General features: G+C 41.4%; 1 protein-coding gene across 6 annotated transcripts in view; it reads left to right on the forward strand.

Moving 5' to 3' along the window:
• The first annotated feature begins 6,131 nt into the window (after nucleotides 1–6,131).
• The window catches only part of robo2 (roundabout, axon guidance receptor, homolog 2 (Drosophila)), a 364,990-nt gene continuing 356,175 nt past the window's right edge, over nucleotides 6,132–14,946 (forward strand). For 4 of the 6 annotated variants that reach the window (XM_086080355.1, XM_086080360.1, XM_086080357.1 and 1 more), the window contains exon 1: nucleotides 6,132–6,303. The gene's annotated coding sequence lies outside the window, so the exon portion shown is untranslated. The remainder of the gene's footprint in view (nucleotides 6,304–14,946) is intronic. The other 2 variants (XM_086080362.1, XM_086080358.1) reach the window with 1 other exon arrangement.

Consider the following 14,946-nt stretch of genomic DNA (forward strand, 5'->3'; position numbering starts at 1 on the left):
GGCAGACAACATGCTCCAGTGGTCAGATCAAACAATAGCGCGCCCGCTCGGAAGATTATGTATTTACATTCGACTGGCAAATGTTCCCCGCCCTCATAAATTCCAGCTTGTTTGCTGTTTAAGCAGCTTCGAGCTCATTTAGTGCGTAGCGTGCGCGGCCTTTATTATTTTGCCTTGCGATTCTGCAACGCTTCGGTAATAAATTTAGATGATTAAGTTTCAGCGATGGAAGAGGCTACATGAGATTTTGTGAGACGCGTCTTGTGCTCAATACGATACGAAAAAGTTACGGTTAAGTTAAAGCCATAGTTAGTGGGTGTTTTTTTTTTTTTTTACAGCCAGAGCTGCCCAAGATGTTGCACTGCCTATTGAATTTAGAAATAAATATAAGTACATTTAAAAAAAAAAACGTAGTTTCAATTAACTCATTCACTCCCAGCCATTTTTACTGAAGCAACCCCCTTCGCTCCAGCTGTTTTAATGGATTTTGACCGATTTTGCCAGGCCCACAAAATATTGCTATAAAAACATGGAACCTACCAAAAGAAAAATCAAACAAACAAATCTGTTGGAAACACGAGGGAAAAAGGGCTTGTTGCAACATGGCCCTGGTTGATCTCTTATACTCTGCTGCCACCTGCTGGCCGTTTTTTTTGTAATAACTACCATTGCTTTAAGCGACCTCTTCAGGTCAGAGGCTGCATCGAGTATCTATCTCGTGTCTAGTATACCCCCCAAACGTATAAATACGTTTTTGGGAGCAAATGAGTTAACGTTGACGGGTATACTCGTTGGGATTTCCGCTAACATTCATTAATGTTGACGGCGGGAAAAGAGTTAAATATGGTGCTGAGCTGTGTCGGTGACCCAGAATTTTAGCTCACTGTGCTCCAAAAATGGAGACCTGCTCTTCTCCTTTTCGTAACTTGAAAAGATCATGAGTGGTCAAGTCCAAGGCGCCGCTATTCACGTTAAATGATTTCCCAATTGAACATTTGTTTGGACCTATTTTGAAATAGATCCAGTTCCACCTTGGAGGTGTGTGCGTCTTGCAGGACCGCAAACGCAGAGCTGCGACGACACCCGAAGTGCTCCAACGTGCCCTCGTCGAAGGCAGAATGTTCCACCTCTGCTATTAGCGCCTCTCCCAGCTCATCTTCGATTTCCCGGCTCGTAGCCCGGCGGTAATGCTAATGGAGTGCCGTATCAGCGGGCGCGCGTAAAGGTGATGGCTAGCCCGAGCGGACTCGTGTCCCCGCGAAAACGTCCCGTCTCCAGATGGGTCCGGCGGAGATTTAGTGGCCGGCGGCGGCGGGCTCTTTTAAATGAGCGAGTGCTGGCAAAGGCGGGCCACGCGTCCTCCCCGCCGGCCCATTTGGACCGCCGCGGCGCGGGGGGGTGAGCGCCGGGGTCCCGTCCATTTGGAAGATTGACAGCACAATCAGAGACATCTTAATCACGTCGGCCTGTCTCGTTAATCAGGGCAAGTAGGACTGTTAGATGTAATGCGGCTGTCCATCAGCGCGCCCGCCGCCATTCGCCTTTTAATCATTTGGCTAACCTTCAAGGAAAGTTCACTCGTTCAACAAACGGGAAAGGCCACACAATCTGTGCGTCCTCATTCGCAATTGTCAATCACAACATCAAAAGTGTGGGGTTGTTTTGTTTATTTTAAAGTATTTTAAAGTTCTGATTAATGATGCGCTTGTGGAATAAGAACTGGAGGTGCAGCCATTGTAACCGCATTTGTGAATGGAAGGACGCACCTGGCAAAAAAGTGTGCACTGGTCACACGAGAGAGTGGCAGCCACCAGGGCGAGCGCAGGTTGTTGAAAAACTCATTTGAGCTCTCGGGAAAAAAAGCCCGTGCTGACAGCGCGAGCTGACAGCTGGCCCGAGTCTGACTGCAAGCTTGCTCAGTCGGACGAAAGCCTCCCACAAAGGGCACCAATATACTTCTGACATTTGTCCAGGTGCTTTCTTTTTTTCTTCTCCCTCCGTTCTTCGTCATACCAAGGAAATATAATGTTGGTTCTGAGATGTTTTGGAGGTACGCTGGTGCCATGCGATACGACTTGAATGCGTTCTGTGACTACGCTCATAAGTTAAATCGCCTTTCCCTATTGAAATCAATGGAAATGCCATTAATCCGTTACAGCTATCAACCCGCCCACCCGAAAATAAATTATTTTGAAATGCGTTTTAGTGTTTCGGGAGGGACTCAGCGTCGAGCCGCTACTCCTCCGCGTTGAGAGGAACCAGTTGAGGTGGCTGGGGCATCTGGTTCGGATGCCTCCTGGGCGCCTCCCTGGGGGGGTGTTCCGGGCATGTCCTACCGGCAGGAGGCCCCGGGGACGACCCAGGACACGCTGGAGAGACTACGTCTCACGGCTGGCCTGGGAACGCCTTGGGATCCCATCGGAGGAGCTGGCTGAAGTGGCTAGGGAGAGGGAAGTCTGGGCTTCCCTGCTAAAGCTGCTGCCCCCGCGACCCGACCCCGGATAAGCGGAATTGAAGACGGAACGGAACGGAACGGAATGTGTTTTAGTGAATAAATAGCACTTTGATATTCTCATTAGTGATGCACCAAATATTCGGCCACTGAAAATTTTCGGCCAAAATAAAATTAAAGCCGAAAGAATATGGCCGAAAGAGGATGTTGTGGTGATGCGAGCAAAAAAAAAAAAAACGCTGCATGGAAGCAAAGGTGAGTGTCCGCCTCGCTTCATTGTGCACACCGGAGAAGGTAAACTGTCAAAAAAGAGAGCGCTGCCGAGTACTGCACAACAGGTGAGCCACTTCTTCTCCTGCGGCGCCTTCCTTTTTTTTCTATGATGAGAGCCACTCGAGCGCTTCCACTTGCATTCTGGTGGCCGTGCTAAATCCTTTAGCTAATGTTAGCACTATTGCTATCAACAGTTCGAAACAAATAAACACTTACCGCTATCTCCGGGTGAATACAGATCTGTACGGGACGCCGTGTGTGACTTTGCCGTCCGTTTCTCAAAGCCGATTGGCTGGTGCGAAGAAATGTCTTTATTTTTAAACGTTGGTGAATATGTGAATGTGCCGATTTCAAGTGCGCCGCTCCAAATAGCCTACAAATGTGTCATTCGCACCGCACCGCACGCATCCGTGCCCGCCAGTGCGAACTACTGTTCATTGACTATGAAGTGCATTTGCACCGCCAGAAAATGCTCCGTTGCTCACCTCGCGTTTGGTGTTTAATGTACAATTTGCCGACATGTCTCTGATGTCTGTGGTGTGGACGCATTTCAATTTATATTGTGCTTTGTTAAAATGCCTGTACCAAATAGGCCTAAATATTTTATAATATTATGATTTTAATTAATTACAATAAATGCATTGATAATAAAAAATTGGCATAAATTTTTTTCTGCGTTTCAGTTTTCGACCAAGCATTTCTCATTTTCGGTTTTCGGCCCAAAAATTTCATTTCGGTGCATCCCTAATTCTCATCAAAAATCGAATGTAAAGAGTCAAACCGTTTTCCCCTCATTTTTTTGCCCTCTACCTGTGACTGAATATGTACATGAAGGTAGTGAGTGTGAGAGCAGAGGATGCGGAGGACAGGGTTCGATGGAGGCAACTGGGCCGGCGAACGTCTCGCCGCCGTCGCCGGCTTGCATGGAGAGCTCCAGCAACGCGAGTCGTGGTGACGGTGGACAAGATCGTCGTCCATTGCTGGTGCTCTCCATGCAAGCCGGCGAGACTTCCTTGTTCTGCTGCATGAAATAAATAAATGTGAGAGCAGAGCGTTTTTATTCATATAAATTATTTAATATAAAATTCTATTTATATATTTATTTGTGTATTTATTTCGACATTTATTTTTATATTTATTTCGACATTTATTTTTATATTTATTTTTACGTTTTGAATCTCGTTAAAAACAAAAAACTTTTTATTTATTTGTTTAGGGATGTATATATATTTTTTTGTTTTTATTTCCATTTATATTTATTTTTGTATTAAATTTTTGAAATATATTTTTTTTATATCCATTTTTATTTTCACTTTTAGTCATTTATTTATTTTTATGTTGTTGGTCCTCCATACCCTCGCAGTTCAGCGATCACAGGTTTGAATTGCGTTGGTTTCCTGCGGGTACTTCGGTTTCCTCACACCTTCCCAAAAAAAAATGCATGGAAGCTTCATGGAAGACAAAATTGTCCACAGTTGTGAATGTGTGTCCAACATCAGCTTTAGGAAGCGGACGATTTCGAAAGAGTACCCATCACGTTGAACTGAGCAGACACTTTGTGGTGGCAGACATGTTTTCCCCTGCACGTGCCAACAAATGAACACCGGAAGGCTGTAACAACACCCCCCCCCCCCCCCCTTTACCCCCGTCCCCCGCCCTATGTGAAAACCGATCCTGTTTTCTGCAAGAGAGCAAAAAAGTGCCGAGGAAGGAGAATGTGATTATGGAAGCACCTGACTTCAGTCAGAGTGCACTTCTGTGCTGCAGTGGCATTCTCAACTGGAGATGCAGAAGAAGTGGAGGAGGAGGAGGAGGAGGAGGAGGAGGAGGAGGAGGAGGAAGGTGGGGTACATATGATACAGACGAGCTTATTACTCCCCTCATTCAATTTGGAGCGATCAAAGGTGCCGATGGAACGGGAAGCGCTCACGCTTTGCAGCCTAAGGGCCTTCGGGTTTAACCGGGAAGTGTCTGCAAGATGGCGGGCTTGTTTGTGACAACTCCAGCGAATGGCTGCAGTTTACCACCTGCGAGCAAACCAGCTCATTTTACAAAAAAAAAAAAAACTTGAAAAAGTTTCAATGCGAGAATCCACTTTAACACTTTAATCCCACTACTTGTTCTCGAGGGGCGGACCCCGCTGAATATTCAAGAGAAACTGGCACCTTGCGAACTCGGGTCCTCGAGGGCTGGGGTCCTGCAGGTTTGGGATGTTTCCCTTCTCCAACACAGCTTGATATATGATCAGCTCATCAGCAAGGAATGCATAAGCCTGATAACGATCTTGCTGGAAGAAGGAAACCTCGAAAACCTGCAAGACTTCGGCCCTCGAGGACCGAGTTCGCCCGCCTCTGCCCGAGGAGATGCACAGATGTAAAAGAAATACAAAACGGTGTAAAAGTTGAAGTCATCATTAGACTTGAAGTGTTATTTCAGTCAGTGTTTTAATATGGTACACAAACACATGAAGCATTTTTATAAAATTAACCCAAAAAAAAAAATATATATATATATGTACACATTGTCTACAGTGTATGAAAAACTGTAAAATGGCAGCTGCGTTGTCATAAAATATGATTTTCAATTAAGATACAATTGAATTAATTATTAACTGATCAACAGAGAGGCAAATAACACAGCACAGTAACTGTTTGCTCCGAAATACTTCTGAAGTCACATGTTACATTTCGGTGCATATTTGACGAGAAGGAAAATATTACTCAATGACTTCTAAATTAAATATGAAAGTAATATTAAAGTGTGAATATTTTTTTATTTCAGGTTAAAAACTATGCTTTTCTTCATGCCTATGACGGAAGTTTTTAACCTCAAATTATTTGTCTTATACTGTAATTTTTTTTTTTTTTTTACAAATTTTAGTAATCTCTAAAATTAAACGCTTGTTTTCGTACTTTGTAGGTGTCTTTAGTTCTTTTGAGTTTTTTTTTTTTTGCTTTAAAATATTGTACTTTTAATTATGTAAAGCAGACCAAGTTTCCTTGTGTATGACATGTGCTATAGCTGCCTGCCTATCTCCACTTTCTGTTCATTACTCTCAAGTTAAATTTAACGATATTAAATTCATATTGAGCATTATATGATTTTTAGACTCTCACTGTCTCCACTCACGTCTCAAGTTGGCATCGCTCCTCACTTGCTCTCTCTACTCATCTTGCAGTCACCTACAATTCAACATGGGTGGATGATTAGTATTGTCAATGATCAGTCGTGCCAGCCAATCACACACCTCCTTTCAAGTTTGGCTTTGATTGACAGCTAAAGCTAGCTAATGACAATCGGGATCGGGGTGGTGGGGGCGTGGGTGATCCGGGAGACGCGCGCTTTTAGGGACGCGCGTCAGACAAATGTACTTCCGGGTTAACGAGCAGCGCGCGCGCGCGCCCGCTATTCCAATGACGGAGCAGTGAGCTCGTCATGCCGCCATGACTTTTTGTGGATTCAAACAAGTGATGAGAAGCGATTTATTGTAATTGGCGCCACCAAACGCCAAACCTCGATCCAGGCCGACGCAACATGGCTGGGAATGCTGAGGAAGCCACTGGTTACAACGTTCACATGTGAGTGGCAAACTTATTTTAACACAACACATGCAAATTGCATAATAATGCGGTTAACAGGCCTACGCAGGCACACAAACACAACAACAACTTACTTATATTAGAGCATAACATTATTGATCACTAAGCACAGTTGCAGTGCAATGTGAGTTGAATTCGTTTTTTTTTTAATTGCCAAGTTTGTTCATGTTGATAACTGTCATCAAGTATTAATAAAAAAAAAAAGTGCTTTACACATCATTTTGGATTGATATTTTGCTTAGTGTTCACTGACCCCATATATCGTTATTGTATATTATCAGAGATGTCTGGCAAACATATTGAGATATGAAATTTTGTCCATACCGTACGTCCCTAAATCTAAAAAAGCAAAAGAAGGCAACTGCTAGCCAATCCCAGATAGAAGGCGATTGTTCACAGAGTCATTCCTTCGGTTGTTGCACAGAAATGGCGAGCAATAAATGCAAACACGACGACACCATTTTTCCCGTTTTGTCTTTTAGATTTCAGAACGGACTGCCGCTTTCAAGTGACGTACAATATTTCTGAGCACTTTTGCAGTCGTCACAACGCCACTATTCAGCCTGAAGAACATTCGATTCATGTGGGATGCAATTTCTGCATCGTTTATGGTAACCGCCACCTTGCACAATAGAAATCAACATGAAGATTCAAAAATAATCAACAAAACGGCTTCATGAGCAGTAAGTGGACGAGTCAGTCCGTTTGAATTCTTCCACCGATCCCAGGTCCAGCTTTTGGCGTCGGGTTCCAAACAAGCCGGCGGCGTGCGTTTGCATTCCTGAGGCGAGTGAGCGCGCGCCCTCCCGATGATGGATCGGTCGGTCGGTCCTGGCGCTTGGCGAACGTGCGCCGTTCAGATGAATGCGCGCCAGCAGCTGGAGTGAGATGCTGATTTATTTGCGGAGGCGCATCGACTTCAGATAACAGCCCATTTCTCTCCTTTCCATAACATTACCTTGCTGCTATTTTCTGCTGGCCGCGTCCGCATAATGGATGTGAGATCTGCTGCGCGCGCGTACGAGGTTTGCGTGCATGAGAAGTTACGATGCGTCGAGACGGAAACGCTGACAGAATGATGCCATTTTACAGAAATTTGTATTTTCTCCACAAATGAAACGCGTGTTTTTCAAAGATATTTTTTTGCTACATGTTTTCAATATTTCTTTTTTTTTGGTTGTTTTTGTGGTTTCTCCTTCCAAACCTCAACCAAATTGGTTAATTTTTCACCAAACTGTTTTTAGAGTGACTCGAATAATATGTAAATTTCAATATTGGCCACTACATTAGTCAACTCTATCTCATAAAAAAACAAACAAAAACTATCTATGAGCTTCTGTCTTGGATTTTGTTCAAAACTAATTTGGATTTGGTCCCACAGTCGCTTTTTTTTCACCCTTGGTAAAATAGTCATTATACTTATCCACTCATATTTTCAAAAAATTACAAATGTACAAAGGAGTTTTAATTTGGGTGAAACTAAAAATACTACAGGACCAAAGTCGTAATTTTACACACAAAAAAAAAGAAAATTACAAAAACTTATGAAAGCATAATTGTATTTAACTCATTTGCTCCCCAAAACATATAAATGCGTTCTATTTTAAATGTTTTAAGTGTCCCAAAGACGTATTTATATGATTGTTTGTTTTTAATGCTAGAGCACACAGAAGGCTTTGACGCAGCCTCTGAACTGCAGAGAACAGGTGAAGCTATAGTAGCAATTACAAAAACGGCCAGCAGGTGGCAGCAGAGTATAAGAGATCAACCAGGGTCATGTTGAAAAAAAAATGCTCTTTTACTCACATTTCTAAGCAGATTTATGAATAATGAGGAAACTTAGCTATATTCTAATGCTAACTGCTGCAAAACGGAAATAGATAGAAATATAATTTTTTTCCTGATGAAAGAAGAAGCGCTAATCTTTCTTTTGGTAGTTTCCATGTTTTTATAGCAATAGAACACAATATTCTGTCAAAATCCAGTAAAACAGCTGGGAGCGAAGGGGGTTGCTTCAGTGAAAATGGCTGCGAGTGAATGAATTCATATTTACTATTTATTAAGAATGTTAAAAAAATGAATATTTTCGAAAGAAAAAAAAAAGTGAAATAATGAAATGATTTCATGTGCAGGTTATCAGGAGCTCGATCAGCGCTCTTACATCCACAAGCTCCAACAACACTGCAGCTCTGCCTCAGCATTTGGCTTTAAGCCGCAAGTGTCTCCTGCCGGTAATTGTTTTGCAGTTGCGAGCGTCCCGTGCCCGCCTTTCGCCGCAGGCGCAGATTTACGATATCGGCGGCCAATCGAGACGGCTCGGAAGCCCGATTGCGCGTTTGTCACGTTTGTCGCGTCGCTTCCTTGACAAGCAGCGTTTCTCTTTTTCGCCGTTTTTATCTCCGTTCTCAGCTTTTGCGGGCTTTGACACTGATTTGTGTGGGCGGCCGCTGTGACAAAAGCTGAGAACATAAAAATGCAGTTGAGACTTTGTGCCGCAGTTAGCGCTTGATTTGATTTTTTTTTCTCTTTCACTTAGACATCAGTTGTTAAAAGCAGTCTTTGTCTCATAAAAGACAAATGACGCACTTTCTCACTTGGATTTTGTTGCAAACTTCATTTAATGTCTCCCCACGGTCGAAAGAAAGAAACCTGTCACTATTCTTAACGTTTCATGATTTTGAAAGCGCCGCAAATGTACAAAAGGGTTTTAATTAGGGACACACTGAAAATAGTGAAGAATAGTCAGAATATATTGTATAATGTAAAAAAAAGAAGTATTTTTGTAGTTGGAATATGATTTTTTTTTTAATTTAATAGTATTTATAAGATAATTTTGTTGTTGTTGAAAATATAACAAAAGTTTATAAAAGAAAAAAACAGAAGCAATTTCCCCTCGCCCCCAAAAACTTTGATAAAGTTAAAGAAATCATGTCAAAATGAAGTATTTCATAATTTGATAACGTCATTATTTTTCATGTACAATTAATACCTTTAAAAACGTTTTTTTCCACTTGCTGTTGTCTGAAGACGACATCAGCTGTGCTGAGGAAATAAGTAACGAGTCTAACAACCAATCACAGCTCACCTGTTTTCTGGGTTTGGTTAGCAAACTGAGCCGTGATTGGTCGTTACCTACTTCCTCAGCACAGGTGATGTCATCTTCAGTCGACAGCCAGCGGCAACATTCGTTTTTAAAGGTATTGATTGTTCATGAAAAATTGTGAAGTTATCACATTAATAATAGACAAAATATGATCTTCTTACTGTTGAAAGTGGCTCAATAAGTCAAGTATCCCTTTAAGTTCTATGCAAATCAGCTAGTTTCAACCCAACACTGATAAATATTACATTTGTGGAACAAGAGTTTAAGCAGCAAAATCCACACGTTTTTATCCATTAGGAAAGAGAAATAGTGTCTTTGAATGAATGTAGAAAAAAGAGTAAGACATTTTCAACAATTGGTTTTCACAATCTTGTCAAAAATTACTTGACTCATTGAGCCCTTTTCAGCAGTAATCATGGCTCACCTGTTTTCTGGGTTTGATCAGCAAACTGAGCCAGGATTGGTCGTTACCTACTTCCTCAGCACAGGTGATGTCATCTTCAGTCGACAGCAAGTGGGATAATGAGTTTTTAAATATATTAATGGAGTAGATGCCACGGACTTCCCGACTTCCGGGTTTCACACTTCAGCGTTGTTTCTGCCGTTCCGACACCCCTCCCCCCCCCCCCCCCCCCCGCCCATGATGTCTTAACTCTCTAAAATGCTAAAACCAGGAAGTCGTAAGTCCCGCCTCCTCCGTGGCATATACATGAAAACTAATGAAGTTATCAAATTCATTCTGGACAAAATATGAACTTTTTTTACCGCTGAAAATGGCTCAATGAGTCAAGTATCTCTTTAATCCGAATGAGTGAAGCCATCAACTTGATGTCCTAAAACAACTCGTGCGCTTCTTTCTTGGAATGACTCGTTGTTGTCCCCCCCTCCCCGCCACCCGCGCTATCTTAACGCTAATGTGTTTTGAGCAAACGTGCGACTTACCTCGTCCGTCAGCGAGCGATCTTAATAGTGTCATTAAGGTTAGCGTCTATTACCAGTGACTAATGTCACGTTGCTTTACGGCGCGCCGCTAATGCAAGGGGCTTGGAAAACACCATTTTAATTCTGCCGACCGCAGCAGCCGCTGTAATTGAGATGTTATAGTGTTTTGAGAAATGAGTTGGGGGAGGGGGGCAAGGGAGAGCGCTAGCTGTTGTAAAGTGTTATTAAATTGAGTGTGGTGATATCGTGTGATCCGCTATTTGTGTGAAGAGCCGCTGACCTTGATCAGCAGCCGGCGGCGGCGGCGCCGGCGGCGGCGGCCGAGGCGGCCGAGCTCTTCATCCAAATTGTGGAATCCAAAATTGCCCATTGGTGGGCGAGAGAGTGAAAAACGTTTCACGCATGCTTTGGGACTAACAAACACTTTTTTAAACAATTGATTCATCTGTGGAATATTTTGTGGATGAATCAGATGCAAACAATCATGGTTTACTTTCCATCCCAAAAGAAAACAATTAGTTCAGTTTGACACACAGAAATTAATTAAAATAAATGAATTGAGAGATTTAGGTACAGGTTTGGTCCATGTCCGGAAATCCGCAAAATTGTGTTTTCTATTGTAAAAGCATATCTTTGCAAATGTCTTATTTTGAAAACAAAAAAAGTGGTTAACACACATTTTGTGACAAGAACGTTTTCCGGTATTTTGATGCCGCAGAATTCGAAATCGATGCCGGTGTTTCGGAACGAGCTCGAGTTTTTGTGATACTCCATATTTATCCGAAAAGTGCTGTAACTGCAGTCGCGCTTGAAAGTTGACAGACTCTTGCGGTACGTCAACTTTTGAATGTAAATGTACAGAAGCGAAATGTTGCGTAATGACACAAAAATGCTCTGAATTGTCAGCAACATTCACAAGCATGCACATCTCTACTCATGTCCACTTCAAGCTCTGAAAATATTAGGGGTGTCAAAATGAGTGAGTTAATTTTGAGTTAATTTAAAGTTCCTTTAACGGCACTCATTTTTTTAACGCACAATTAATGTAATTCCTTACTTGGAATTGAAACTGGAGGAATTCCAGTCGCAACGCAGAAAACACATTCCATGTCCAAATTTAGCATAAATTGAAAGATAATGCATCGATTTGTGGAGGCTGGAGTCAAGTTGTAATTTACGATTTAAAAAATGTGAATCATTTGAGTTAAAATCTTAATATGAAAACAAAAAATGCACTGAGCTGTCACCAATGTCTTCCAAATGCAGAAAAATGCCCTCAACACAAATCAAATCAATATCACACTTTTTTTTTTTTTATAGTAGTCATCTTTTTATTTTAACTCTATTTTATGAATTACTATGAAATTAATATATCAATGACTAAAAGGTGCAACCGTATTTCTATTAGTTTAACATGTTTTCAACTCTTATGTAAACAAGTGTATGAAAACTTTAACAAATATTTTATTGTACATTTACAACAGATATAAACTTTGCGATTAATCGCAAGTTAACTATTGAAGTCATGCGATTAATCGCAAGTTAACGATTGAAGTCATGCGATTAATCGCAAGTTAACGATTGAAGTCATGCGATTAATCGCAAGTTAACTATTGAAGTCATGCGATTAATCGCAAGTTAACTATTGAAGTCATGCGATTAATCACAAGTTAACTATTGAAGTCATACGATTAATCGCAAGTTAACTATTGAAGTCATGCGATTTAATTACGGTTAAAAAAATATAATCGCCTGACACTGCTAGAAAATATCCAAACGATTGCCACAGTTTTTCGGATTTTATGGGCATAAAGCTTTCGTCTCAGCATCGGGCCCAAGAAGTCTTCCAATCGTAACACTTGCCAAACGTTGCCATGGAAATTGAGCGGGAAATTTCCACTTGCAGTTGCTGTCATTGATGCAGGCCACTTGAAATCTTCAGTCTGGAATCCACAAAAACGCGCTCGCTCTACATCATTGCTTTTTTTGTTTGTTTTTGTCAGACACTCAATTAGACAAAATGTCCATCTGCCAAAAAGGTTGAGAACGTGGCACAAAGGTTATTAACATGCCCTTGGCAAAAAAAAGAAAAAAAAGAAAAAAAGCTTGAGCTTCTCCTCCATAAATCGCCCGCCAGGCACTTTTATTGCCGCTTGTAAATAGAAGCCGTGCTGTACTTTATGACAGCCATCACTAACTCATTGGGATTCTTATTACGCCTCTGTTCTTTTGGCCTGGACCCAAACACACACACACAAACAAACACACTCACTCATGCACACACACACACGCGTGTGTATGTTGTGTGCACAAGTTGATGCCGTATGTAAGGGAGAGTAATTGTAAGGTAATTGCGCTTTGCCCGGCTTTGGCCCGCCGCCTTTTTCCCGAATGGTCGCGCGTAACATTTGCATACGGACTCGCCCCTTCTCGCTTTTTCATACAATTGCTGTTAAGCACAGAATGTAATAGCGGCCGCGGACCGCCGCATATTTACGATTATTTGACGCGTTTCATCATACACTGTATGTTGTTTGCCCACAAATGTTCCCTTAAAAGTGATTCTACGTGCAAATATTGGATTTAGAGGCCATAAATGTTCCTTTAGATTTGGGATAGCTTACAATATTAGCTCACAATGTGGGCATCATCATCATCATCATAACGCGTAGCAGGAGAACGCAATTTCTGGAGAAATTGCATGTGGATGATGAAAAGCGGAAGATGCGTTGAAATGATGGGGAACGACTTCAATGGGCGAAATGTTGAATGTGCGACAGGGAAAAGCTTGAGTTGGTCACGAAATTAGGAAGGAAGAGAAGAGGATGTAAAATATCTCCCAAGTTTGGATTTTTATTGCAAAAATTTTGCAATGCGAATGCCGAATACACTAAATGTTCTGAAGTTGGAATGGTTTGAATCTCGTCAAAAAATGTGGACGAGCGAGCTAAATATTTCAAATAGCTCCTGAGTTTGGGATTTTTTTGTGTGAAAAGGGTGGAATTTTGAGAATGGGGGAAAATAGTTCCCGGTATTTTGGAAAATGTGGCAAAATTCTGGCAAAAGTAGAAATTTTAGGTACGAGGAAAAACATTCCTCACATGTCCTGGATTTCAAACTTTGAATTGTTAATTTTTTTAATGTTTTTATTTTCAAGTTTTCAAAAAAATCATATTTTATTCAAGTTATAAATTCTGATTGTCTTTTTTTCAGTGGCCTATATTTGAAAAAAATATTAATCTTGTAAGTATACTGTATTTTTAAGAAAAAAAAGTGACTGTCTTGAACGTTTTATCATCTCATTGGAAGAAAGAAAACAAAAGTCCAATTTTATCGAAGTAAAACGTATTAAAAAAAAAGTATATACAGAACAAGTTTTAATGAAAGAGGCCCAATATTTAGAGAATAATTAATATTATGTAAAACAGTAAAGAAGAAGCAGTAATTTATCTGAGTTAAAAACAAACAAAAAACTACTAAAGGAAAAAAAAAGACTTTTTATTATTATTATTACTATTATTATAATTTTTTTTTAATTATTATAATTTTTTTACAAATGTCACCACTGAGAAAAAGCCTTAGAGGATGGAGTTGTATTTTTTTCAAGTACTTATTATTTTTTTTTTTATTAATCGGGCAATTTTTTGGGGGCAGAAAAAAGTTCCACACACAGATGCGCAAGTAATCCCCCAGTGGCATTATGGGAAAATATGCTATGTTTGTAGCATTTAGCCTACAAGTACGTTCGAACGTATTTGCGAGTACATTCAAACTAAATTAAATACATCCAAACATACTTGCAAATACGCTCAAACATACTTGCCAGTGAAAAAATGTTTACTCCACATGAACAGTTAGTTCCACGCTTCCGTGTGTGTTTATTTCTTTCTTTAAAGGGATGTTGTGTTTGTTTGAAAATGTTAAAGATGAGTTTGGCGATGTGGTCCGAGCAAACGCCGTCTCCCAAATTTTAGCTCCCGTCCTGGAGTGAGTTTTTGTGCTGCTGGGATTAGGAACACTGCGAGCCAGCTAGATTATCCAGTATCTGGGCAGGCAGATGCGCCCAAGAGAAAAAAGAAAAAACGCCGCAAAAAAAAAAAAAAGAGCCAGATCTCCATCAAGGCGAGGGGGAGGGGTGGGGGGCATCAATTCATTGTGTTTGCTCCAATAAAGCTAATTTCACGCCGTCAACACGTCAAGACGACAGTTTTTTGTCTTCACGTCTTTCTTGATCCCCCTCCTACACTCTGGAGCGTCACTCGGCGTCCTCGCTGGCTTACCGTGAAACGTGACACACACAACAGAAAACACACACACACGCGCACACACACACAAACACACATGCATGCTTTAACCCATATTTGCTGAGTATGCTAAATGCCTGTGTGTAAATTTTTAAAGAGGTTTAGCCAAACCCGAGCTGGAAACGAGCATGGCTGTTGGCTGGGCGTCTTAGCCCCCCCCCCCCCCCCCCCCTCCGTATTTTGCCCAGTAGAGCTTCCGCCTTATCGGCGCGCTGCACCCACGCCACGGCAACGGTGGCAGCCAGCAGTCGGCCTCCTCTTCCTGCTTGACCA

The sequence above is a fragment of the Leptonotus elevatus genome, chromosome 7, assembly GCF_054856555.1.
Source record: "Leptonotus elevatus isolate MCC_2025b chromosome 7, RoL_Lele_1.0, whole genome shotgun sequence".
Classification (NCBI taxonomy): domain Eukaryota; kingdom Metazoa; phylum Chordata; class Actinopteri; order Syngnathiformes; family Syngnathidae; genus Leptonotus; species Leptonotus elevatus.